This window comes from Tachyglossus aculeatus, chromosome 5 (genome assembly GCF_015852505.1).
Source record: "Tachyglossus aculeatus isolate mTacAcu1 chromosome 5, mTacAcu1.pri, whole genome shotgun sequence".
Lineage (NCBI taxonomy): Eukaryota > Metazoa > Chordata > Mammalia > Monotremata > Tachyglossidae > Tachyglossus > Tachyglossus aculeatus.
Window position 1 is genome coordinate 56366074 of NC_052070.1, and position 4028 is coordinate 56370101.

Genomic DNA, 4028 nt, shown 5'->3' on the forward strand with positions numbered 1-4028 from the left:
GGAAGTTACAAGGTGATCAGGTTGTCCTACGGGGTGCTCACCGTCTTAATCCCCATTTTACAGACTAGGTAACTGAGGCCCAGAGAAGTTAAGTGACTTGCCCAAAGTCACACAGCTGACAATTGGCGGAGCCAGGATTTGAACCCCTGACCTCTGACTCCAAAGCCCATGCTCTTTCCACTGAGCCACACGTGCAGAGCACTGTACTAAGTGCTTGCAAAGTACAACTCAGCAAAAAGGAGAGACAATCCCTTCTCATAATGGGCTCACAGTCTAGAAGGGGGGAGAGAGATATCAACAAGTAAACAGGCATCAATAGCATCAATATAAATAAATAGAATTAGATATATATATACATATATACATCAGAACAAGTAAAACAGTCATTAATATAAATAATTGAATTATCTTGTCTTATGCTGTTGAGTCATTTCCGACCCATAGTGACACCACAGACACATCTCCAAGAACGCCCTGTTCTCCATCTGCAATCGTTCTGGTGGTGTATCCATAGAGTTTTCTTGGTAAAAATACAGAACTGGTTTACCGTTGCCTCCTTCCATACAGTAAACTTGAGTCTCCGCCCCCGATTCTCTCCCATGCCGCTGCTGTCCAGCAAGGGTAAGTTTTAATTTGTAGCAGATTGCCTTCCACTTGCTAGACACTAGAAAAGCTAGAAATGGAATGGGTATGCCTCTGCTTGACTCTCCCTCCCGTAGCTGAGACTGGTAGAGTACTGGAAACTCTTCAGGTGCGACCCTGAAAGGTGAAATAGAACTATAGATATATCTATATATCTCTATACGCACAAGTGCTGTGGGGCGGTGGGAGGTGGGGTAGAGCAAAGGGAGCAAGTCGGGGCGATGATGGGAGTTAGGAGAGGGAGCAGAGAAAAGGGGCCCTTAGTCTGGGAAGGCCTCCTGGAGAAGGTGAGCTTTCAGTAGGGCTTTGAAGGGGGGAAGTGTGATTTTTTTGGTGGATGTGAGGAGGGAGGGCATTCCAGGCCACAGGTAGGACGTGAGCCAGGGATTGATGGTGGGACAGGCTAGATCGAGGCCCAGTGCCTGCTGAGAGACCTTGTACAAGTCACTTTACTTCTCTGTGTCTTAGTTTCCTCAGGTGCAAAATGGGGATTCATTCATTCATTCATTCAATTGTATTCATTGAGCGCTTATTGTGTGCAGAGCACTGTACTAAGCTCTTGGGAAGTACATATCGGCAACATACAGAGACGGTCCCTACCCAACAATGGGCTCACGGCCTAGAAGGGGGAGCCAGACAAAACAAAACAAAACAAGATTCAATACCTATTCTCCCTTCTACTTTGTCTGTGAGCCCCATGTGGGACTGGGACTGTATACAGCCTGATTAACTTGTATCTACCTCGGTGCTTTACCTACAGTAAACACTTAAACACCATTAAAGAATAAATAAATCAATTAATGAATAAAGGATTTGCCCAAGGTCACATAGCAGACAAGTGGTTGGTATGGGATTAGAGCCCAGGTCCTCTGTATCTCAGGTCCCATGTTCTTTCCACCAGGCCATGCTGCTTCCGGCTTGTAACCTAGTTGGGAAACCAGGGGCTGAGAGATCACATGTGTTTTGTTGTGAATGGAGTCAAAATTGCTTTCTTGGCCGTGAGTTCTACCTTCCACCCTCTAGAGTCTGCTGGCCTCTTCATTATTATAATCATTAATAACCACATTAGTTATCATTCATTTAATGAGTCCCGGAGCTGTTCTTAATGCTTCTGGGTGTAAGGCACAGTCTCTGCACCATAAGCAGATGCTGGCAAGACAATGCACCATCACCTGAGGCCAAAGAGAAGGTGCCAGCAGAGAAAGAAAAAATAAACCCCTCAATGTCAGGAGTTCTTAGATTATTTTCCTTATTCCTCTTTACACCTTCCTCCTCTCACTTTTTCATGGTGGAAGGCCACTTTCCCAGAATCCTTTCCTGTACTGTCCTGCTTTTTCTAGCCCTTTACATGTTTATTTCTACCCTCCATTAGCTATTACGTATCTAAATGATAGATTGTAAAGTCAACACACATATTCTGAGACCTCTCCACTGGTCAATATTTTTCTCTCTGTCTCCCCCACTAAAGGATAAGCTCCTTGTGGACAGAGAACACATCTCATGTTTCTATTGTATCAATCAATCAAAAAGTGGTATTTATTGAGTGCTTACTGTGTGCAGAACATTGTACTAAGTACTTGGGTGAGTGAGCTATAACAGAGTTGGTAGGCATGTTCCCTGCCCCCAAGGAGCTTACAGTCTAGAGGAGGAACATACAATCTGGTAATCTATCAAACAATAGCCTGCTGTTCTGAAGGGAAAGGTGGGCCATCTCAGAGCTCTATGTGGTGGGAATGGAAGGAAACAAAGAAAATGTTTCAGGAGTGGGGAGTCTACGTATGGGAGGTTTAAGGTTTAGAGAAGCAGGGTGGCTCAGTGCAAAGAGCCCAGAATTTGGAGTCAGAGGTCATGAGTTCAAATCCCAGCTCCACTCATTGTCAGCTGTGTGACTTTGGGCAAGTCACTTAACTTCTCTGGGCCACAGTTACATCATTTGTAAAATGGGGATAAAGACTGTGAGCCCCCCGTGGGACAATCTGATCACTTTGTAACCTCCCCAGCACTTAGAATAGTGCTTTGCACATAGTAAGCACTTAATAAATGCCATCATTATTATTATAAGATGAGAGAGATGTGCAAAGATTTGAAAAAACACTGGACTCCAATACTGACCAACTACGGCCTGGTTCAATCCCCGTGGCCATATGGCTGGCCTCAGACCAGGTTCGGATGCTCCTTTGGCTGCCCTCCCATCTCCTCTCCTTGTTCTGACCCAGAAGTCAAGCAGGTCCTCCCTAGGCCATTCTCATGACCCCCTAAGATTCTCTCCTCTAGTGCTCTCCAGAGAGTTTCTGCAGAAAAGGCTGGCCCTTGCTCTCTAAGTAATCACTCTCAGCTCTCTTTCTCCATACTTTATAACCTTCACTCTGTCAACCTTTCCTCGCGGGCCTTCATTCCAACCCTTTAATCATTTGAGTTGCCCCTCCCGGGACTCTCTTCAATCCTCTTGCATTTCCATATATGCAATTTGGCATCATATACACATAATATTGATGGATCTTAAGAGCATTCATATATATTCATCTTAATAGCATCTAGAGTTAAAAAATGTAAATCAAGATTGCAAAGGAAAAAGAGTTTACTTTGAAGAACCCTGTGAGGCAGGCAGCAGCTGAGGGATAGGGAGTCTTTGCAATTCCCCCCTCATCTCCCATGAGCCAGAGGGGGAGACAAATCTCCTTTCCCCGCCTCCTTGTCATAAAAGCATTGCTTTCTCACAGAGACAGCCACAGAGCAACATCAATCCGCAACTCTAGATATTTAACATTCAGCCCCATTTCCAGTCCCAACTGGAAGTGATTCATAGATGACACAGAACAGAAAAGCAGTCACTTTCGACTCTGAGGCCTGGTAACAGTTTCAAACACAGAGCGCTAACAAGTTTAACCTGTGGAAATTGGGCCCTACCTAACCAGATTTCAGAGTGTGCGCTCTTTCTCTCTCTCTCTCTCTTTCTCTCTCTCTCTCTGTGTCTCTCTCTCTGTCTCTCTCTGTCTGTCTCTCTCTCTCTCCTTTTCCCCTTATTTATGGCATTTGTTAAGTGCTTACTATGTGCCAGGCACTATACTAAGGATGAACATAGTCCCTCACCCAAATAGGGCTCACAGTCTTAATCCCCATTTTACAGATGAAGTAACCAAGGCACAGAGAAGTTTAGTGACTTGCTGAAGGTAGAATGGCAGCCCTTCTCCCTTCTCTGTTTCTCTATCTCTCCCACTCTCCTCTCTTTTCTCCTCTCTCCCTATTTCTTTCTCCTCCCCTTTCTCCTTCTCCCCATCTCTTCTTGTTTCTCTCTCCTTTCTCCTTCTCCTCTCTTTTCCTGTTTCTGTCTCTTCTTCCTTTTTCCTCCGGTCTCTCTTCCTGTTTCTCACTCTTGTCTCCTTTCT

At 45.0% G+C, this 4028-nt stretch overlaps 1 non-coding gene across 1 annotated transcript; it reads right to left on the reverse strand.

Moving 5' to 3' along the window:
- Window positions 1–631: 631 nt before the first annotated feature.
- Window positions 632–769, reverse strand: LOC119929105. Its single transcript, XR_005451245.1, has one exon. It is a non-coding gene; the product is annotated as a small nucleolar RNA SNORA7 (small nucleolar RNA).
- Between the last annotated feature and the right edge of the window lie 3259 nt (window positions 770–4028).